Below are 23,493 nucleotides of genomic sequence, written 5' to 3' on the forward strand. Positions count from 1 at the left end.
GGGCTCTGCCTGCATCAGGCAAGCCTAATTAATCATGGAATTTAATCAGAAGAGAAGGGCCAGACACAAGCGAAACAAATGGTAGGTTTTATCCTGGTAGATGGGCCTGAAGTATCCTTAACTGCTTGCTTTGCTTCAGATGCAACTGGCACATAGCAGAGGGCAGCCCTATGTACTCTGAAATTAAATGATTGATCTAAACCACAGCAGGTACTCATGATGGAAATAAGACCTTAGTCACCAGGAACAGCTCCCCAGAGCTGCTACCCAGTGCAGGAGCCTGCAAAGCAAGGCAAAAGTACAGAAATCCCCCTCCTTTCTCCACTACAGATTGGAAGTTAAGTTTTGTGTCGTAGTCCTGAAGCTTCATGGAGATCTATAAAATAGTATATGTCTCATGACTTTCAGTGGCAGTGCTTGACTCTAAAAAGATAACAGCATTTCCTTCTGCTGCCCCCATGACAGAAGAGTGTGGGGGAGTCAGAGCATGGCTGCGATTGTGAGCACAACATTGGTGACACCATCCTGGCATTCGGAGTGCTAATCCTTTCTGTCTCTCTGAGGTGTCTCCCAGTAGAGTTTCCTTGATGCACCAGTGCTCTGGGAATAGAGCAAATTTCTAACTTACAGAGGGCTCTGCACTATCGCCACCTCACACACTCCTAGCACAAGATAAATAATTGCTCTACATTTGTGCTTCTATCAATGGCACTATTCTTGTGGCCATTCCCAGCGCCAGTGCTCGGTCTCCCTGCCAGCAGGTGTGGGAAGCTCAGCGAGGGTGGTCCAGCTCGGCACACTCTGCGAGAGGGTATCCTGTGTTTCTCAATAACAGCTTCTCCAGCCGGCGGATGAGCCCCAGAGGGAGTCCTAGACAGTCCTGCACTGGGCAGAAGAAGCTGGCAGCAACACAGGGCCTCAAGGATGTCGTTTATAAAGCCAGAAAAAAATCCTCTCCCGTGGTGTGGTGCTGTGTGCCAAGGCCATCATCCTTCCAGCCAAGGCAGGCTGGATGGGTCTCCCACAAGAGCCTGTCAACCCCTTTCATTTGGCAGCCAGAGGGGCTGCTGCTGAGTGATGCACGGCACCTCCTTCCACCCCATGTGTGCTTCCTGCCAGCCCGGGGAACGAGAGGCTGCGATTAGAAATCAAACTCTGATTTTTCTGCATGACTGTGCAGGGCATATTGGTATTAGAAAACACCACCCCCCTTTTATTTATTTATTTAAAATAAGCAGTTTGGGTTGTTTGTTTTTTTCCTGGCATCAGTGGTTTTGTTCTCACTCCCTCCCATACCCTCCTCCAGAGGCATGGGTTTGTGGGGGATTATTCAGGATGTGGATTTCAGGGTTTTGTCCCTCTCGTTACAGCGAATGCATCACCTGCGTGACTCAGTCATTCTTTGGCTGCCTGGGGAGAGAGGCCTTCAAGAACAGTTGCAACAATAATCCTGTCTCATTACAGCCCATGGCACTGCTGCTGTGAAAGTAGGCAAGCTAGCAGATCTCCTTCTTAGAAAATACCAGTCTAGCCGTGCGGAAAAACTACCTTCTATTACTGGGTAGTCAACACTCTAATGTGGGCTTCCGTAGATGGGGTAATTTAAATCACAATAATTAAAATGAAAAAGTGATGCCATGATAGAGCAATTTCCTTTTCCTTCATCTGGGATCTCTAGTTAGAAAAGAAACTGCAAAAATCTCTGTTGATAACAGAAGAAAAAATGAAAATAGCCTGCGGGTATACTAAATATTTGTAAAAAGCAGATTTACAAAATCCTCATATTTCTCTGTGTTTGTCTGGTGATCTTTTCCCCTGCATTTGGGGAAAGATGCTCAGATTGTATGCAGTCACTGGGCTCTACTTTAAGTCTAGCTCAGTTTGCCACTATTGTGGTCTGCTAGGTTTTCCAAACCACAGCCCATTCACTGGCATTTCCTTCATACCAAACATCTTCTGGTGAACACTTATCCTTCGAGTACAAGGGCTGGAATAAGTTTAGGTAAAGGTTTAAGTGATTCTCTCCATATGAAAGAACTGTGAACTGTCACTGAAGGCTCTTCCTATGAATTCAGGTCTTCCTATAAATCCATCTAGGAGCAGTGGTTCTATCACAGCCTTTGTCCTGCTATAGCCACCATCATGGGCCAGCATGAAACTGCTTCCCTCAGCCCATCCTTTGGCCATGGCTTCCCCAGAAGCTTTCCCTTTGCCTGCTTCCAGGCCTGGCCAAGGAGCTCCCTGCAGCTGCATGGGGTCCTCCAAATGGGGGCTTCTGGAGCTGGAGTTTGGCTCACTCACACTCCCACTGAGTGGCCAGAATGGCACTGCCCTATTTTAGAGAATTCACTGCAGGAACATCCTCTCAAACTGTAGATGCCCTTGCCAAGGAAGAGTAGTCAAGCTTATGTTTTCCATAAAAAAGATGTTTCCTGAATGATAATTTTTTTTCTCTGATTCTCTGTATTAACTTTTTTTTTTAAGAGAAAATATTTCTTCTCACATGTGACTGTGTATTTTAAATATAATTAAAGGGAAACTAGTCTTTTTTTCTCCCTCTAAAGAGTTGAATTTATACATTTTAATATGAAGATATTCTCAGTGGGGAGCAGGAGCCTATCATTGGCTTCTAATAGAGGCAACACAAACTGCAAATCTAAAAGAAACGAAATGGCTATGGCACAGAAAGGAGGAAGCGAATTTTAGATGCAGAGGGAGAATGCAAGTATTTAGACCATATCTGTAGCTATAAAGCTAGAGATAAAAGGCTTTTTCCTTTATATTTTCTTTTTATTGTTTTTTTTATAGTGCAGTACAATACAAACATTACAACCTGGCTGACTCCTGCAGAGATGCCAGGCACTAGCATCGTGTCCAAAAATTAGCTTTATACATATGCTAAATTAAAGATTGGCAGCCGCAGCAGCACAAATCCCATATTGGCAGCAGTTTGCAAATCCCACGTTGGCAGTCTTCTCCACATGAAAGAAGAGAGGAAATACAAAGGGCAAAAAGCCCAAGAGTCTTTCTCTAGCAAATAGCAGCGAATGGAACACAGAAACTATCTGCAGGGAAAAAAATCTCCAGATTACTGGAGATAAAAGAATATAGCTGAATCTGTGATGAGCTCAAACAAGAGCCCATTTACACCTTTTGGAGAGAGACTAGTAAGCAAATGTTATTTTGGTGGAAAGGGTGGGAGTTTGCTGCCAGACAGAGGACAGCCCTGCATGATGTGCAGTCAAGGGGGCTGGATTCTTCTTCAACACTTGTGCAAAGATTCCTTTAAATCTCTTTCATTTGTTTTTTGCTAAATAAATTGGACCTAAAACATATAGGGTGAATTGGGTTCTTCTTTACAAATTGTGTGTTTTGATTTTTCTGCAGAAAAAAATTAATTGCATATTTTATGAACCAATCAAAGTTGTCATTGCTTTTAATTCATTCATCTGAACATCCATATTTTCATGTTAATTCTGTTTATAACTCTGTTCAGGGTGTATTTTACATCAACAAGTGGTTTCTCTTACATGTATGGTTGGCAGCAGTTCTATGTAGGTCTGCTCAGTTGGGGTGGATTACTTAGGTCCTTCAACCTGCCCACCTATGTAATTTTGACTGGTCTGGCTCCCTTCTTTTTGGACATAGGTCTGGTGCACAGCCCTGTTGCATTTGGCTTTCCCACCCTCTGCAGTGTGGGGCACTAGCCACCACATCAGCTAACCTGCCACAGAAACTGTGCCATTTCCAGGATGCTGTTTGATTTTCAGCAGCTCACACAATACAGAAGTATATGCTGGGAGAAAACAAAGACCCGGTAAGGGAGATCAGAGCTGTGCTTGGAGTCTCCAGGCACAGTACCATCTCCTGTGCCATCCAGACCATGCACAGGGAGAGCCAGACTGCAGGTGGATCTGGAATTACAGAGCACCTCACTATCTATCCTGCAGGAGAGGGAGAGGCAGGGGGCCCAGCAGCCACAGTGAAGACTTAGCAGCAGTGCAAGAGCTGCAGGATGAGAAGAACCACATACATAGCTTATGAACTCCCTTGCAAAGAGGGAACAGAACCACTGCCATGGCTACCTGGAAGCTGGTGATTGCACAACTTTCTCTGCTACACTACCAAACATCCGTGACTGTGAGTGAAAGCCAGCAGAGCTGTTGGCCCTCTCTTCCCACAGGTGATGGACGCACGAGTTGTCAAAGTATTCTTCGCTTGCATTGGCTTTCCAGCTGCATCAAGAGATGGCATCTAAAGGCTGGATACGGGATTTAGATGAGGAGAAAGTGTTGTTGCTGTATTATTCATTAGCTGACCTCTGCTACTCATGTTTTGGACGAAGGCCCTTACGTTTTCCACTGAGGCACTCACTGAAGCCTGGTTGTGCTCCACACTTGTGGTGGCTTTCTCTGCCAAGTCTGATTTTGCACGTTCACTCTGTGGAGTCTTCTCTCAACTCTGCAGCTCTGGTTTTGTTCCCAGGGTTTCTCTAGAGCCTGTAGGACCAGCTGTGTCCTTGAGTTGTCTGCCTTTGGCTGCAGATGCCAAGATGCTTCAAACAAGAAAAATTACCAAGTGGCACGTTCCAAGCAAATCAAAAAGCAGCTCTGTTTCACGCAATGAATAGTTAGACTCATTTTCCTTTCGATAGTATGGCAATAAACATCAGTCAAAAAGCAAGAGTATATTCATTAAATAATCCAGTCAAGGACTATTAATCACAAAGGGCCTGCCACTTGTTCCAAGGATCTCTCATCCAGTGTAGGTAGAAGGAGAAAGTTGTTTTCTTCTTACTCTTGGGAGCACAGAATTTTTGACAGACTCTGTGAAAGAAAAATGCATCAAGACCAGCTTCCAAAATACAAGATAGTGAGAAGAGCTTAGACTGACTTTTTGGTGATGGGTCTGACAATTTGAAGGCATCACACAGACCAGTGGATGTGACTTGGACCCATGCTATTCTAAGCTGACAAATGCACATCTTGACTCATGCCAAGCGTATGCTTATTCTGTGATTGCATACTGTGCCTGCAGTACATTAAACCATAAGAAAAGAGTTCTGGGCAGGTTTGTCTGGAAAAGCTTGCTGTGCTGGGAATCTATTTTGTTATCTCAAGTTTAAGTTTGATTTTTATAAATCCTGAAGCATTAGATGAAGTTCAGAGGAAGAACTGTAATTATGTATAAGCTTTGCTGTGTAAAATTCTTGTCTCTTACATAATCAATATCATGTGATTCAAAGCCATTAATTCTAGTGAGTAAGCCTGTAAGGACAAAGTCCTTAGGCCATGAAAAGTTTAGGTCCTGTGTCAGGGCCTGTGCCTTCTCCTGGGAACAGAGAATTTTTGACAGCCTCTGTGAAAGATGAATGCATCAAGAGCAGTTTCCAAAATACAAGAGAGTGAGAAGATAGAGCTTAGGCTGACTTTTTGGTGATAACTCTGACCATTTGAAGGCATCACACAGACCAGAGGATGTGACTTGGATCCATGCTATTCTAGACTGACAAATGTGCATCTTGGCTCATGCATCAAAGTTAAGCTACTCTCATGAATCATCATGGCCCTGCATATAAAGGAGGGTAACCATATCCAAGGGACAGCCAGGTGGCTTTGGAAGGGTGGGAATGGACGGGGAATAAGAAGGAATCCATATGAAATCCATGGTTAGCTGAGGGAAGTCAAGTCATTTTTGTGCACACCCACAGCCTCTGATCTGGGTCAAAGTTACCCTTTTAGAAATTTTGAACAGCCTTCACCTGGCAGAGGGACCTTATGTTGCATCAGTGCTTCACATCTTGTGGTCGAAATTATTTTTAAGTCTTGGATTAGGTGCTTTAATCATTAGGCATACTTCCCTGCTGACAACAGCTTTGTTTTTTGTAACTTCTTCATAGTTCTTATCCAAAATTATATTGGTGCTTCTCTTTTGTTATGTTCAAGAACTTACCCATTCTCATGAAGCATTCAAACACTTGAATTATTTGTGCATGCCTTGCATCTTGAATATAGTTAAACCAAACAATACATATTTATCTTTTTTAATCTCTTTTCTTCACTTTGCTCCATTTTGCTTCCGTAGAAATTTATTTCTATTCATTATGGTCTTTCTGATGACAAAGTGACCAGAACTAGAAGTAAAACTGGCAGCACTGTTGTTGCTGAGCTGTATAGAGATGGAGATGACATGATACAGCTCCATTGGCCCTTTTTTTGATTACTGCACAGTCATAAAGCACATCCCTCTCTCATTTTCATTCCTCATTAGCCACACTGCCACTTCGGCTTTGTTTTTTGCACTCATGGTCCATGGCTTGGAAGTTTGATTTTATCCCTATCACTTCTTTATTTAATTCTCATCCTCTTGAACCACTTTTATTTCATGCTATGGCTACTAGAAATTTTTACTAGGATGATGTTCACATTTTCTCCAAGACCATCAACATCGATCCAAATTAGGGAAAAAATCCAGCAGGAGAACTCTGAACACTTTTCTTAACTCAATCTGATAATTTTACTGTTTATTTCAGCTTATGATCTGCTTAACAATCTTTTCCAGAAATGCATCTTTTTCCCCTCAAACACTAATTTTGTATGCTCAGATCTCAGTGGTAAAACTTGTAAATTGAACTGAATATGTGAGAAAATCTTGAGCAGTAAAATGCTGCTGCAATGCATAATTGTTGCAATTGTCCCCCTGACTCCACTGCATTATTTTCCTTCTATTATATCACAATGGCATGAGAATATATATCAAAAAGCTGAAACATACAGGAATCATGACCATCTACTCCTCCCCCATGTCCTGTCAGTTTGTTCATCCCAGATTAGTGTCTGTTGGCTTGGGAAGCAAAGAGGGAGCAGATGGACCACAAAATGAGATTCTGTAACCTTCTTACCCAATAGATCTGCTTTCTGCATGTATTCAGACATATTTACTTACTGTAGTGACAATTATCAGTTTTATTTCTTTTAAGAAAACCAAACAACTTCATCTCAGTATGAAAGAGCAAACTAAATTGTCTTCTGGCACCGTTACTGTCCATATAATTTCAAATCAATTAGTAGAAATGTGGCTGGATTCCTATCTGCACAATACCTGAATATGCCTATTAAATTCATAGACATGCTTAGATATAAGGGGAAAAACACAGCATGTACCTTCTCTGGACCTTTAGGTAACTTTTTATTGTTCATAACACAGGTCAGAAGAGCACAGTTGTTTATTTTCTGGTATACTTTGTTTGAATATATTATTTGGACAGCCAGATGAAGCATATTTTTATTTGCGAATGAAGGGAGCTGGATACAAACATAACCAAATAATAAGTATAATAACAAAGCTTCAAAACCATTCTGTGATTCTATGAAAATGCATCAAGTATAGAATTCCCTTTATTCAGAAACTTGCATATATCTCATTCAAAGCATACCCATTGAGAGCACTAGACATATTTTAAATGAGAGGAAATAAATAAATCGTTGGTTAAGGTGTAGCTGCAAATGGAAGCTGCCCTCAGCCATGAAGCATGTCAGTACACCCATACATTGAGCTCAGATCCACTGCTAGTGTAATATTCTTATAGCAGCAGAGATGTCTACCTTTGCCTTTCATATTAGCAAAATGCTGTGTGTCTCATCTGGGATAGGAGACACCAGCCATGGAAACACTGAGGTGAGATTCAGCTTGACTGTTGTAGCTCCCTTGGAAGGAGGTGCTTCAGCTGTGGGATCTGGGTCCCTCCAAAGAACAAATAATCTCAATACCTCAGGCAGCCACTCTAGAAGAGAAATCTCCTTGCAGACATACTGACCTCTGTAACAAAACCTCTAGAAAAAAACCTTAGAGCGGGCACCAAACTTCTAGATTACTCAGGCTGGATGCAAGGAATCCAAGTGTATTGTGACAACGCATTTGGCCAAATACAATGCAACAAGCTCCTGTAATGAAAAAAGTGCCTTCACTCTCACGCTGAGTGAATGGGACTTGTCCAACAAGTATATGGCACACATATGGCCCTGCACTGGAAGCAGTGGGTATCTTCCTTAGGAGGAAAAAGGAACATGTTAAACCTAGTGATTAGAACCCAGTTTTAGAATGTTTAGGAACTGGGGAAAATAAAATCAAGAGGTAGACACTCTGAGTGCAAGAATTGCCTGGCTGCCTTATATACACGAGTGCATTGCCAAGAGCTGCAGGTGTTCAATCAGACTGCTTTTATTTGAGGTTCCTAACGTGGATTTTGAAACCACCATGTAGGCAACCCGGCTTGAAAATTGACCTTAATTTCTTCTAATTGCATGTCTTATTCTTCATTATTTTTCTTGTTAGAGACAGAATTTTGAAAGGCGATTCACTAGTGCAGCTATTTTTGACTCATCGCTGCCTGTCTTACTTTGTGTTATTTAATGGGTTCCAGTGGCCATATGCTGCAGAGAATCCTGGAACAAAGTGAGTAAACTGGGAGGCATTGCTCAGAAGGATAAATTTCACAGTTGGAAACACACTTAATACTAAGCCTTCTAACCAGTTTTTCCAGAAATCGCAAGCTTGATTGCCATGATATCTGAACATGGCATTAGCTACTCTAATGAGGAAAATAATTGATATGCTATGGAAATTAGGTCTAATTAGATCTTGTTAAGATAAATATCTCAGTTCAGCTGAAAACTTGAAGAGATACATTTTGTAGCATTCCATATTATAAATATGACCCTTGTTCTTTACCCCCCTCTGTGTCTTGGGTTACTACTGGTAGAAATGGATGTGAAAAGCCTCCTTATCACAATCGCTACATTCTATGTCCACTTGACGTGAAATAAGTGACAAAGATGCTGGATAGTTTAAACTTTGCATAGCTTAAAACCCACTTATTTTTTACATTGGCATTAGACAAAGAGCCAAATTTCAGAACTGTGCAACAAAATCTGTCCTGCCTATTCATTTTCTTATATTAAACAAATATATTAATGTTTATAAATTTTCAGATTCATGGCAAACAATGTTCTTCAGTACTCTTTACCACTGGTTTCAGTGACTTTAGAACAACATGCATGCAAAATTATATCAATACTATCTTAATGGAGATAAATATTGAATGTAAACAATAAAAAATCAAAGTTCCTTTTAAATTTTGAAGGAAAAAGAAGAAAGAAAGTAAAAAAATATATAAGGTGGGCCATCCAAAAGGTGGCTAAATTTCAATAGTATTTAGACCAAGAAGATGACTGATACCTCCATGTATACTTTGCAAGGTACTGCTAAGCAATGGGCAAAATTCATCTCCCCTCTTCACTGGTGGAGTTGCCATGGGACTCAGAGCAAGATGAAACCTTGTGGGCAGCTGCTTTGTTTTCTTCCATCTTGCAAAAAAACACAGATTCAAAATATGTCCTGTCCCAGTGGGCTTGATTTTCCATCTTGCACACTGACACTTCTGCAGTGTGAAAGAAACAGGAATCAGTGTTCAGCGATAGTTTTGGTTTGATGTTTTTTCATTCTCACAGAATAAGCTATTTAAAGTGAATCCTTTAGAAGTCTGTCTTCAGATATTATTTTTTTCAGATGCACTGAGCTAATGACCTACAAGCCCTAAAACAGCTTATCATGTAACATCACAGGCCATTTTAAAAATGCAACATATCAACATATCAATTTCCCTTATTTGAAGGAATTCCTTTGCCATCAGCCTGGCAGAGCTGGCAGTTTTGGACAGCTGTTTCTGTTCCCTGCAATCACCAGCTTGCCTTCTGGGGAGCAGGACGTGCTGGGGCCAGAGCCCCCTCTGCAGAGCCCCGGGACCCCGCCTTGGTGCGCCAGTGCCACTGGGAGCCAAGGGCATGGGGAAAGCACAGGGGACCATTCTGGGCCGGGGGATTTGTCCAGGAGGACCACCACTCCAGGAGGCACATCCACCAAGTGGTCCCTGCAATCACGAGGGCCTGATGACTAAAAGCACAAAGGCTTTTTCTAGGCAAATCCACTTCCTCTGAAAAACAAGAAAACAAAAATCCATCTGTATGTCCTCTTTGTGGTAAGTCTTGACCAGGGGGAAAGGTGAATGATCTGATGCCTTGCAGTCATGGTTCCTGACAGCTTTTCAATGTCTCTGTGTCTTGATAAATACATATCTCTGTCCATTGACCTTTTTTCTTATGAGTGTGGGGGAAACTAGCTCACAGGGCATCTACTGTGTCATTTCCTTGGATGAAGGAGAATAATAAGTGAGTAAAACAAGATGACTCTCCCTATGACCTTTAAATATTAATAAATTAGATATCTATTTGCATTACGCATTTTCTATTATTAATATACTTCTATTTTTCTTGGTATGCCTGGTCATTACAACCAGAAGATTCTGCATCTTCCATTTCAGAAAGTACTTGCAAGAATTTAGAAGAGTCCCAAAGATTCCTTCCACATACATATGTACACATACAGTCACTGGATGAGATACCATGCAGACCAGCAGCAGATGTATGCAGAGTTCTTCTGGTGGCAGTTTATAGCAATGATTTCCCTATTTAAGTCACACAGCACTAAGGCATCAGTTGGGATTTTTTTTTTAATCTATTTACTCTTTTTGTTACAAACCTAATGATTGCAGAAATGAGAAATCAGCCTGCAAACAGTCCAAATTTAAATAAAATCACCCCCACACTAGACTATAACAGTGGCAGATGGACAGAGGAAGAAAGTGTATATAGTCATATTTTTTGCCATTATAGTATAGACCCTTTCAGATTGCAGCAAGCAACTTGCCATCTGCAAATCTGAGTCTTTCCTTTTCTGCTGAGGCACTGATTCAAAAATCATGATTTGTGAAGTTTGAGTTAAAGTATTAAGAGGCTTATCTCTCATTTTAAAGGCATACTGATCTCCTGATTTTACTTCAAACACATGGGAAAAGCATCCTGAAAATTTCCCTCAGCTTCTTCTTAAGACAAAACCCAAAGCCACTGGCTCACTCTTAGGTATGTGGTGAGGTAATGGGTTCTGCACATGAATAGCTTTTTGTCAAATAGTCTCTTATTGCTGTTGTTCTCTGGCTTTTGTTTGGTTTACTCTTTGAGGAAGCGATTTGCTCTGTGCCTATAGGATATGTAGATCACACTGGGCACCTTCCTTACAGCAGCACACATACTGACAGCAGCAATGAGCATTTCGTTTTAACGCTGATCCTCTGAAGAGAGAAGAATCTGATCACTACATAAATGTATTGATTTTTTTAGGGCCAGATCTTCATTTAAATGGCCGCTGATTTAGTAGGTGTGTCAATTTAATACAGATTTGCAAACAAAATTTGAGTACATTTTAAAAATGTTTCAGTGTGTCTACCCACCCCTGCTTTCCACAGTTTTATCTGTTTAAGTTTGCAAAGGACGTGACTATCGCAGAGATGAGACAAACATATGCAATTTGCAGCCTACCGGGGTTTCTTATGCTTTCACACTATGGGCAGGGAGTTACTTCATCTAGGGGTCAGGACTCTTACACAGGTTTAACTTACCAATAACCAAAAAATCGCCTCTAGGTATGAAAGCCTATTTTAAACTTGTTTAAGAAGAGGAGGATGCAATTAAATTCTGGCAATTCCCTTTCAAGAGGTGCTGCAGTACGCTTTGCATTGCAGTATTTCTAATTTTCACCAGGTCAGGGTGGCTCTCTGTGAAGCAAAAAAAGAAAAGGTTTATTTTCCTAATCATACATGCAAGAGCCATGTACAAAATAAAATATTAAATACAGTAATTACAGTAATTTTTGTTAAAATGTTTTTACACAATAAACCTTTGGCTTTGAAAGCTCTACCAGAAGCAAAAGAAAAACAAACTGTAATGAAAAAACTGAAATGAGAAGCCACTAATAACACTAAAGGGAGCCCAGAAGCCAAATTAATGTTTCTACAAAGAAATACTTTTCTACACCAGGCAAATTCCTAGTAAGACCTTTACCTGGGTCTTTATAGACAGGATTCAGATTTCATTTTGAAGTATGTTTTTTACAAACTGTTTAGTGTTCATATGTCATTACCACTGTTGGGCCAGATTGCACCTGGCATCGATATAAACAAAGCTTTGGCAAGAATTCTTTCCTTTGGGATGGAGACATCTGATTTTCAAGCTGAAAACATGTCAGTGTTGCAAGACACTCCAAATAGCCTGTTTTACCAGTGCAGTAAATTAACCCGCCTGGTGTAGTGTTAAATGCTTTACAAACATCAACTGAAGGTGAGGGAGGGAAACACCAAAAAAACAAACAAAAACATTTCAATAACTGGTTTGACTACGAGCAGTGAAAAAAAGTACAAGAGCTTGAAGGGGGGATGGGGTGGGGGGGACATGCCTGGGAGACAGGACAGCAGAAAAGCAAATTTTTAGAATTTTGTCCTGTGTTTAACCTAGAGATTGTGTGCCATGGTGTGGGAAGACACAGAAGGAGCAGAACAAGTTATATAGATTATAGAAAAAGCCTCTTCATTTGAAAAGCATATCAGGATAACAGCAAACAGTGACTCTAACTCATCATTGCCTTATCTAGAGGAGGAAGGCTTTTTGATAGCTATTGCATGAAAGAGGTTCACCTTTAATGCCGCAGAACACTGGTGGACAAAGACTACGTAGGCAAAACAGAGGATGAAATATTAGGCTATCCCCCTTGCTTCCCCATTGTTCAGGATGAAAAAGCTGAGCTGAACTTCTGGGCACTCAGAATTGGCTGTGTGAAAGCTCTCATCACTAGATCGTGCATTTGTGCTAAGCTTGAATGGTCGAGAGGACAATGGGGTTCATCCTGCCTGTGGCTCTGCAGTGATTCTGCAATATAGATGTGAAACAAGAATAGCTGGAAAGTAGGTCCACATGCGTACGGAGTCGTAACAACGGCCTTCCTGAGAAACACAGGCAGAAGTAGTATTCTTAAATATATATATATTTATATAGCTGTTAGACTGAAGCCATTTTGCTACTCGTCTTGCTATTTTAATTGTCCTAATAGCTGTCTATTTACAAACATGCATGTAAGTGGGCTAGAATAATTAATTAATATTCATAAGCATTCATAAAATGTGACAAAGTTTATGTTAGGGCAGATGTTAATTCCCAAGAGGATTACATTTCTATTAAGTGTAATCTTATATTAGTAAGATCGAGCGTGATTGACTCTTGCTTGGCCAGAAATAGAGAACTTAGCATCCATACTGGCAGAGATTATATCTGGTCAACAGGAAAGGAAAACTGGCCAAGAAACTGCCAACACAGAATCTGAAGCTGTGAAACCTGGTCAAGAAGAAATAAAGCCAAATAAGCAACAGATGAAAAATTATCTTAAAGCAAAGATCAAATCACTCAGTTGGAAACATGGATTGTATTAGAAAAGGTGATGCTGAGAACATGAAGGGACATGAGAATTTTAAAAACAACAATATTAATAAATAAAATGGAGTGCTGATTACTAGTATTTTTTTAAGTGGACCTTAACATAAAAAAAAAAAAAGTAAAAAGTAAACAGTTTTAATATGCTCAAAGATATCTGTCAAAGAGCAGAGAGGACTTCTAAACTTTGCAAATCATGTCGAGGGGAATGCCAGAGGTATCACCACTCAAGAGCCATGGACATACTGGAGTAACCTCAGAAATGGGCTCCAAAAAAGTTGAAGGACCTAGAATATCTCTCCTCTGAGGACAGGCTTATAGAGCTGGGACTGTTCAGCTCAGGAGGATCCCATCCATGTATATAAATACCTGCAGGGAGGATGCAAAGAGGACAAAGCCAGGCTCTGCTCAGGGATGCTCAGTGACAGGGCTGGAGGCAATGAGCATAGCCTGAACCACAGGATGTTCTCTCTGAACATCAGAACAATTTTTTACTGTGTAGGTGACTAAGCACTGACAGGTTTCCCAGCAGCTGTTAGTCTCCATCCTTGGAGATATTCAAAAGCTATCTGGACACAGTCCCAGGTGTGCAGCTCTGGGTTGTGTCTGCTGTAGCAGGGGATTGGACAAATGATCCCCAGAGGTCCCTTCCAACCTCAGCAGTCCTGTGATTCTTTGACTTCATCTGAAGCCTGGTGGGGAAGGTGATAGATCAGATGAAGAACCAGGAAAGAAAGAGACTTTGGTAAGATACAAATTTCACACTAGTTTTCTGGTACTGTTGTACCTTGCACCCTCAGATATTGGAGTGGTCTAGTGGATTCAACAAGGACTTGTTTTCTTGACCCGTGCTGCAGAAACCTACTGCCTCTAAAGAGGGACTTCCTAGGAAGTTTATAGATGATTGCTTTCCAAATCAAAGAGTGAGGAGAAAAATGGGTAGGAAACTTGCCAACAGATAAATTCAAGGAGTGTTAATGCCTGTGTGTTTTGTCCTCAGAACATAAGTGAAGTGCTCTAGATGTAGAGTAACCGTAGGACCGCTTTGGATTGTGCCAGCTACAGCCCCACCCTAAGCAAAAGCAAAGACACTATAACCAGAGAAGGGCAGGAACAACCTTCTGTATCCAGCAGCATAAGCACACACCAGCACAAGCACTGCTAGCACACTGGCCACAGTGCCTCAGTGGCCAGCTGGAATGAGGAAATGGAGCCAGGGAGCTTCCGGAGGTTGCAGGGGTGGCTGCCAAAAGGACACGATGCTTGGTGGCAGGCTGGCAGCACAGGGAGAAGCCACTGCCAAGAAAAGGGAGGGGAGTATCACCTGAGTCCCACCAGGGTTAACCTGCACCTGATGCAGGTGATGGGAATGGGGATTCTGGCTGGAGAAAATGTCTCTGAGCACTCTGGGGGAAAACTGCCTTCTGTTCTCAATACAAAACACATTATTACTGGAGCAATCAAAAAATATAAACTGGTTAGCAAGTAAAGCAGAACAGTTTCCCAAAAAAGAGATTTTTTTAGGCAAGTAGAACACATTTTCATTAATCTCTTTTAGCATTCCTTCATTCAGAACAAGAAGGAGAATCACACTTAGTCAAAAGGACAAAAAATATTGCTAAATACATACTTTGTTCAGACAGTTGCACAACAATAAAGCGAGTAGGAAAAAAAATATAAGAGGAAAACAAAGTGAGAAAAAAAGCAGTTTAATGGGTGTCAAACTTGTAAACACTGAATTCTATTTTATTGCTGTTAGTTTAAAATTAATATAATATAAACAAAGCAGCAGTACTGAATTAATGCAGTTATGTTGCTGTAAAATCCTGATTGTCCATGAATTTTATAAACACAGGAGAATAAATTATATTGCTAGTAGCATTTTAGCAAATAGTTTCATGCCAGAGCATTGCATCAACTTAATGTTATTGGTGTCAAATAAATCTGAAGTAGTTAAATCAGTACAAAGTCCAGGCTGACCCCAGCATTTATTGTATGTTTATAGAAATGGTTCAAAGCTGAACCCATTTTCTTATTAGTCTTTTACTTACACTACATTTGACAGAGTCATTGTCCAGAAAGTGAGAGAAAATACCTGATAAGCCATGTGTAAAGAATTTGAACCCAAACCCTGACAGTCTGCTTGAAGTGAATGAAATTCATGTCAGACTTGGACAGATGCAAGAGTAGCTAACAAAAGCACAGGTGAAGGAGCCCTGCATATTCAGGTCTGGAAAAATGTTATGAAGGGAACAACATAAATGAAGGCAACAATTGTGTTAGTCAAGTAATCAATAATTTAACAAGGTTCTCTGCTTCCAGATGCCTCTGTTGGTTATGCTGAGGTAATTCTATGAGGAAATTCATATGGATGCAAGAATGGGGGCTTGTAGTGAGGGTTGTTAAGGGATGCATGAATTTGCTTGAATCCTACCTACTACTCTCCTCATGGGCACAAACTAGGTGCAATGGTGGGTGCTCAGCTGGCTGGGCTGTGGTGGAAAGAAAAACAAAAACAGCTCAAGAAGTTCCTTTTTCCATGTTGCCCTCTCTAGTTTCTTGTTGTCTTCCTTTGCCATGCCCTTTCTTGCTGTGGTGCAATTGTTTGTTTGGCCAGGCTGTGAACAGGACTGATTAAATAGGCTGGGGTAAAAACAAAATCCTACTCTTCCACACAGAAAAACCTGAGTTTCTCTGATGGAAATGCTTCAATGATCCAGTTTGCATCTCAGCTCGAGAAAAAGTTAATTGGAAATGCTTGCATAAAGAAAAAGCAAAGCATGGAATGGGAATAAGCAGAAGAGGGTAGGAACTGCTTAGATGTTGCAGAAATAATCATATATTGGTTTACTTAATTGTTTTATTGGGAAATATGCACTAACTTTAAACTTCATAGATATTCCAGAAGCCCCACTGAGGAGCACCTTCTCAGTCAACCTAGCATTTAAAAATAATTTATTTAATCAGGGAAGTAAGTTGAAGAAAAGCTTAGAGAAGGAAGTGTCATAAGGTCTAGTAGCTTGTTCCACTGCCATCAGGAATATCTAAATGAGGGACTTAATCAGGTTTTGAAGAATACCAATAAACAATTCTCATCATGTCTATAAAGGTGTGTATTGCATTGTACCAGGACAATATATCTCTCAGTGATGTACAAATACCACCCTACAATCCTGAAGGATTGACAGAGATCTGACCTAGAAAACAACCACCTTCTCAGGTCCCAGTTTCAAACTGGAGAAAAATCTCAGTTCCTTTGACACAAATCACAGGTCTGGGCAGGGAAAAATTCACATTGTCATGTTTTATTTAGACCACAGAACACAAGTGAATTCATTTCTAAAAGGTTCATACTATTTGCCATGAATACATGAGTCATGGAGTTTATTTTTAAAAATTGTATTTTTTATCAGGGATCACTCTCTGCCTCTCTAGTCACTGCCAGTACGGGAACACATGGGACATGGTGTTCTGGTGCTGTTTCCCCTCTCCCACTTCTGAAGAGTAGGAGCGGAAAGAAGGGAGGGCAACTGCTTTTGTACCACTGCCCATCCTTCAGGGACTCTGCCAGAAGGTGTAGTGGGCTTTGCCTCATCATATGGAGCATCTGAGAATATGTTGCCTGCAGGACGTGCTAAAACCTGCATTTGGGGTGAAGTGGGATTGTTGGATTCTTTAACTCACCCCTTGCAAGTGGGATTTCTATCAAAAAGAAGCCCTTCTTCTGGTAGGGAAAGAAGAAGGATTTCTGGCAAAATCCACCTTAGTAAGGTGGATCTTTGTTAAAGTGAGCACTGGCTGGGAAATACAATTATAAAACAAGTTTGCTTTGCAGGAAGGCAAGAGTTGTGTCAATTTAGTGCAAAGCTCATTAGATCAAAGTTTCCTGTGTTGAACATCTCATATCATTATTCTCCCACAGAAGTAATTACTGCAATTACAGGCTACTTCTACAATGCTAAATGTGTGGGATCCAAGGAGAGATCCCTGCTGCCCTCACTTAGTGTGGCAGAGGGGCTTGTGCCCATATGACATAGGGACAAATCTCTAGAGCAGACTAAGTGCAGTGATGAGTCCATGGGTACCATGTGTCTCCTCATGGGGTTTTGATGGAGTAGTTAGGTTTGTAGTATGGTTGTTTTTTGGGTGGTTTTCCTTGATTTCCAGCCTATGAGCAGTGTAGCATACCACTATGAGGTTTTTAAACTTTAACTGAGAATGTGTTGCACACCCTGGGGCTTGGCAAGGCAGCTCATGTGAGTGTTTGGAGGGACACAGGCTTTGCTGGAGCTGCATCACAGGAGGAAGGTGGGGGCAGCTGAACTTGAGGTATAGATTTTCTCAGAGAGTCTGTACATGGAAATTGATATGAATGGTATGATTCCCAAGGGCATATGCAGTATTACATGATGTAATTTCTACTTTTAAAACATGCCTGCAGCATGAGATGATTTCAGAAGTCCTCTTCTAGATGACTCAAGAACCCATCTGGTGGGAGAACTTCTGGGAGTGCCTTTCCCAGAGTAAGACAACTGAGTGACCATTTCTGGTCTTGAGTCCCCACTGCATGGAAAGACATGCATCTACAAGGTGAAACTTTAAAACAGAAGTCAAAAATGAAAAGTTGAGAGATTTTTGTACCACTATAGTTTTACTATGAACATTTGGGCTTAGGACATTCTGTGGGGCTTTGTTCACATTACAGAATATTAATTTGCAAATTTACCAATGCAGATAAGGCACATTATGAAAACTGAGATAAGAGCTGTTACTCAGTGTTTTCACAATAACAGAAACACAACTGTTGTTTCAAGCCTTCTCTTTGAAACACATAGTTTTATTGAGACTGTTGATATGCTGGGAAAAGTTTGTTCCCAAAAAAAGGAAGGATAAAAGATGCCATGGCGCACCTAACCTGATTTTTCTTAATGCCTTCCTCGTTCCTAGGAGCTATCCTAAGCATCTTGGGGCAGACACTGGTTCCTCCAGTACAAGCTGACATAAAGTTCTGGCCAGCTGGGTTTTTTTCAGAAAACCTCTCCTGGCTTTAAGTATTTTTTTCAATCAACTTATTAAATAACTGAGGCAATAATTTGCCAATCTTTAAAACATTTGATCTATATCTCACTTTGAATCATCACATCTGAAATCAGCTGCTGAAGAGGGATTGATAGTTTGCTAAAGCATATGTACTTTTGACAGACAGCAGTGTCTTTCATTATCAGCATTAACAAAAATATGCACTTGTAAAAATAAAAAATAGAGGTCTAAACGTACACATTTTCCATAGTTATCTATTACATACTGCCAAGTAAATACATCTTAAACTGTAATATTTTTAAATAAAAATTAACATACTCTTAAATTCAGATTAAAGAAAAGTATAATCCTTTTTTTAGCTGATATATTAGATTGTATATTTTGTGGCCTTGTTTCATCATTCAGTAGCTCATTTGGATTGTCCAGGAAGACTAATTAACTCTAATGCTTCTAAAGAATTTTCATTTGTGATGCTAATCTGTCACTAAACAAAAAGTATCTTCAGAAAGCCAGGGGGAAAAAAAGAAGAGACTGCTTCTTACAGCCAGCTTAAATTAGTGCTAGCTTGATTTGTGTTAATTGAAAGGCTGTTTACATCTCTTTTTCAAGTGTTTATAAAAGTTGGCAGACAGAAGAATAACTGCCTACCTGTATGAACAAAACTTTGACTTATTTAAGTTGCTGTATATATTCCTATCATTAAAAACTTCTTGAAACATTTCTGTACACATTATCGTAAGGTATACACCTGTCTCTGTGTTTATGTACACATAGACACACACACACATATACCATGCTGTATCATTTTTGCTGCTGAGACATTTATATTCAGTCTTCATATTATATAGATATTTCTATGAGCATTCTAGCAGACTACTGGCCTCTGTTTAAATTTCTCTGAGATATGTGCAAGTCAGAAAAATACCTTGATTACAACTTGTGAAACTGTCTTGCTGTTGCATTCATATCCACATCCTTGGATAGTCAGGGTCTGCAGAAATTTAGTACTGACCTAGCTGAGCACCCCTAAAGCTTTATTGGGATTTATGAGCCCTGGCTCCTGGCTGCTGGCTGAGACAACTTCAGGCTCTTGTTCACTGATTCTCCACATTCACAGCATCTCAGGACAGGCCACCTGACCACCATATATGGAAATTGCCCAACTCTGATGGTGTTGGATAGACCCCCACCTAATATCTTCAGGACCCACATTGTCCATGGTGGTAGAGGGAGGGAGAGGCTTGCATGGCAGCAAACACTCCCAGCTGCTTCTGGACAGCTTTTAGAGATCTTGTCTTTTAAAAATATAGGGTAGCTTCTGTTGATAAGTACCCTGATGTGTTCCCAGACCTTAAATGAAACTTCTAGAGAAACGGGCAAATACATTTGGCTTCCTCAGCCGAGCATAATTAAATTGCTGCTTAGTTCGCAATACTGACTACTGACATTTGCATCATTTTAGTGTTGCTAGACCATGTACTGCATGTAAGGACAATTAGCAGAGCAAAGAGAAAAGCAGCAGATGCCAGAATTGCACAGAGTTAGATGATTCATTTTGATGTCATGAAGAATCTTTTTCAGACAAGTGAAAAGGTTGGTATTAAAAAAAAAAAAAAAACAAAAAAAAAACCAAATAATTACTAAAGAAATAATATGAAGATTTCAGGAAAGAGTAGCAGCAAAATCAGTGTTTTGCAGTATGCTAAAATGTATGTTATGTATGTTTACCTGAAATACAGAGGAGAGACAGCAACACACATGATGGAAACTCTATTCTCCCTGTTTCTCCCCACTCCTGCCCTTTTTCCTTTAGGACGGGTTACATGGTGGGTTTGGTGTGTGCCATGTTGAACCAAAAGAAAATGTGTTCTAAAATTCATTAAATCTTTAAAAACTTGTTAACTGATTATCTGCTCAGAGGTAAAAATAAGAAAACATTTTATGACCACTTCCTCGAAGCTTTGTGCATATTTTACAGCACAGTTTTTCAGTTTTTCAGTCCAACAAGACTAACTAGAAATATGTACTTGCTATTTAAAAGATTTATTCTCACAAGTACCTGATATATATAAGGTAGAAAGCAAGTCTCATGAGACAAGTACCTGCTGCTCTCAGAAGTGCTCCACTCCACATTTATGGTTCTCTTTGTTTCCTTAAAAACAAATGTAATTCATCTTTTCTCTTGCCAGTCCTATTTGTGAATTTGAAACTAAACATTTGTATGCTATCACTCTGTATGGCATCACTTCATTGATGGAGAGCTATGCATGGAGAAAGTGTGAGACTTTCCCCCTGAAGAAACTCTATTATGCACAAAAGCTGCTATAGGTATATAATATTTATGTGCTCTTCTGCAAAATCTTATTTGAGACATGCATTTGTATGGCATGCACTAATACAAGTGACAAAAGATTCAGCAATGTCAAATTCTGTAAACAAACCACTCCAAGGAATTAACATTAACACATAATTATATGTTTTTACCATGTCAGACATGTCACAAAAAAAAGAACTTGAATTGTGATTATAGTAATTAATTTTTCCTCTCTTATTTGAAACATGCCAACTTATTATGGCATTGAGGATGATAGATTCTGGCCTGCCATTTTAGTGCCTCATATATTTACATTTCTGTATGAGGAACCATTAGTAAAAGATGTTAAGAGGATGAGATCTATATACAAACATATATTTAAGTATGACCACTGTCTTTACACTAAGACATGGAGGTCATTAAAAAAAAGAGGGAAGGCTAGGCAAGAAAAATAAAGCAAAGCAGAGATTTTGTCCTGAAAATCAGGTAGGTCCAGAAATCCAAAAAAAAGTGCTGAAAAGCAGGATTGTTGGGAATTGTAGCAGTTTGACAAGAAAAAAATGTAATTTTTCCATCTGCTGTTAATCTGACCATCTTTTTCTATATTAACAGTGTGCCCAAGGTGAGTGGGTGGCTGAACTTCCAGTTCTATGGCATTCTTTCTTCTTTAGTTTTTCAGTTCTGAAGTGGAAATTTCCAAGTTTTGACATACAATGTACAGGTAAAAAAAGGTGAGAAAAAGAAAAAAAGGAGAAGTGGAAAGATAGTGATTCAGATGATGGGAAACTGTTTCCAAATACTGTTACCAAAAGCACATATTCAGGTGCACTAATACAGTGTGATTTTATCAATAAGCCCAAGGGGCGTCTTCTTTGCCGCCACCCCCTTCCCCAAGTCTCGCGCTCTGCCTGCCTGATCCCATCCGACAGTAGAGCTGATACCGCACTAATCCCCGCAAGTTTGGGACTAATGAACTAACTGCTGGGCTGCCGCCACGGAGCTTGGTCCCAAACTATACTGTACTTCACACTCGATTTATTCTCCAGATGGCGAGACTGCGCAGCCCTGCCGCGAGGGACCACCTCTTCCACTGGAGTGTAAAAGTGGACGGATGTTGTTTTCTTTGCAGATTTGATAATTCAGAGCTAGAAACTCATGAGGATGGTTAGTTATTAGGTTTAATGGGTGCCAGTGGAGCCGGCAATGTGCGTATTCCCATTTTTAATTTCGGTGCGTGTGTGTTTGGGTAGCAATGGATTTGTCAGCAATGCTGCGTCACCAAAACCTTTATCTTCACCAGTTGGCATAGCTGCACGTGGTAATGAACTTCTTCCTGTGTCCTCCTCAGGGTCAAACAGAAGAGGTGCTAAAGTAGTCACCCTGACCAACCATTTTATTTTCCTCAGTAAGCTTTCCAGCACAAATTTAAAGTTTTTTAATAGTATCACTATTTACCATGAAGCTCTCTGTTGTCTTTCTCTCATGTTCAGTTTGATAAGTAACGCAATTCACATGGGACCCAAGGAGGATACCACCATCCCAAGCTATTTGAGCATGAAATATTTTACTTAATGATTGAGTTTATTCCTTTATCAGCTATTCTTTTATTACAAACTATTATCTGACGTTATAGTTCTCATGCGAAGAACAGGGCAAATATTTTTCTCACTATTCCTGAAAAATCCTAGTTTTCTCATTCTTGGCAGTAAGGATATTATTGTTCAAGGACTACCTTTTTCTCTGTTACAATTTTGGAGTAGTTTATCTAGGTTAGGATTTTAGCTGTTGCATGAATTCTACAATAAGAATAGCATCTACATTTCCCTGTCTAATGAGGCAGAAGGGGCTCTCCCTTTTCTCCATGGTTTTAGCACATTTGGTCAAAGGTTTTAGTATATAATTTTTTTATTTACCCATGAAATGTTTTATTGGAAACCTTTATGGGAACCTGATACTCCCCACTAACATCAGTTGGATTTGCTCCATTGTAGGAAGGGTAGGCACAGAGTCAGCCCCCTCCCAAGCTCTGGCTTTGACAGTCAGGTCCCATCAGTTTGTTCCAGAATTAAAACCATGAATTTATTCTTGCTGTGGAAACTGTAGTGACTAGAAGTATTATATCATGGAAAGGAAACATTTCCATTCCTGGGGTATCTAGGCAGACAGATCTAATACATAGTGGTTCTAAGAAAACGCATCAATTCTCAACCCAACAGATGGCATGGGTGTGTTAACTAACATAGCAACATATTTTCTATTAAAATATGGGAAAAAACATCAACCCCCTCCCCATGTTTGTTGCTTGGTATAAATTCAGTGAAGTTGTTGGTTATTTTTGGGATACGTACCAGAGGGCTGCACATTTAGTTTATGTAAATTGATAACAGCAACAGCCTGTTAATAAGTGTTTTGTATGGAAATATACCTAGAAAGACACGATCTGTCTTTTTTGGGAAGGGAGTTTGCAGACTGAGGAGAAAAATAGATATGAGATGCTCTAGTGCTCATTATTATACTCTGAAAAAAAAATCATAACAAATTAGGCTGCAAGTTTGCTGGAGATGTGCCTTCAGCTGGAATTGAGCGCTGCCTTAAGTGATACTTTGGGACGATCTCTCTTTTGCAAATTGCATCGGTGTTTGCTGAAACGGTGATAATCTTACTTTAATTAAAAACATAAATTGGTTTGGAGCGTGTTTTTAAGCCACCCTTCTGCTTCATGTCCAGAAACTTTCAGCCCAGCCCTAGAAACCCATTACCCCAGGT

The 23,493-nt window shown here is 40.2% G+C and overlaps 1 protein-coding gene and 1 long non-coding RNA gene across 5 annotated transcripts in view; one reads left to right on the forward strand and one right to left on the reverse strand.

Annotated features, from left to right (window-relative positions):
• CLYBL (citramalyl-CoA lyase) overlaps window positions 1-23,493 on the forward strand; it is a 164,476-nt gene that overhangs the window by 111,039 nt on the left and 29,944 nt on the right. The gene's annotated exons all lie outside the window — the stretch shown is intronic.
• LOC110470546 (uncharacterized) overlaps window positions 4,640-23,493 on the reverse strand; it is a 75,934-nt gene continuing 57,080 nt past the window's right edge. Inside the window, exon 2 of the long non-coding RNA XR_013339503.1 lies at window positions 4,640-4,826. This is a non-coding gene — a long non-coding RNA (uncharacterized LOC110470546). The remainder of the gene's footprint in view (window positions 4,827-23,493) is intronic.

The sequence above is a fragment of the Lonchura striata genome, chromosome 2, assembly GCF_046129695.1.
Source record: "Lonchura striata isolate bLonStr1 chromosome 2, bLonStr1.mat, whole genome shotgun sequence".
Taxonomy (NCBI): Eukaryota; Metazoa; Chordata; class Aves; order Passeriformes; family Estrildidae; genus Lonchura; species Lonchura striata.